At 52.5% G+C, this 219-nt stretch overlaps 1 protein-coding gene across 1 annotated transcript in view; it reads right to left on the reverse strand.

The window, feature by feature from the left end:
• The window catches only part of LOC119587889, a 12,027-nt gene that overhangs the window by 1,721 nt on the left and 10,087 nt on the right, over positions 1 to 219 (reverse strand). The gene's annotated exons all lie outside the window — the stretch shown is intronic.

Raw genomic sequence — 219 nt, forward strand, 5'->3', positions numbered from 1 at the left:
AGTGGCTTGACGTGTCTGTCCTCGTGCTGCTCGATGCCAGCGCTCATGGCGAGAAACCAAAATAATGTCAGATCTAGACCTAGGCTGACCAAGTCAGAACTAACCTCGGCTACCAAGTTATATGAAGACCTCCGGCCTCGAACCTAGGGCTGACCCCGGGCTCGCCACTGATACAGCACCGTTTCCCAGTTTACATAAACTTGGGTTATTTACCGCTGG

Source organism: Penaeus monodon, chromosome 23 (assembly GCF_015228065.2).
Source record: "Penaeus monodon isolate SGIC_2016 chromosome 23, NSTDA_Pmon_1, whole genome shotgun sequence".
In the NCBI taxonomy this organism is placed as follows: Eukaryota; Metazoa; Arthropoda; class Malacostraca; order Decapoda; family Penaeidae; genus Penaeus; species Penaeus monodon.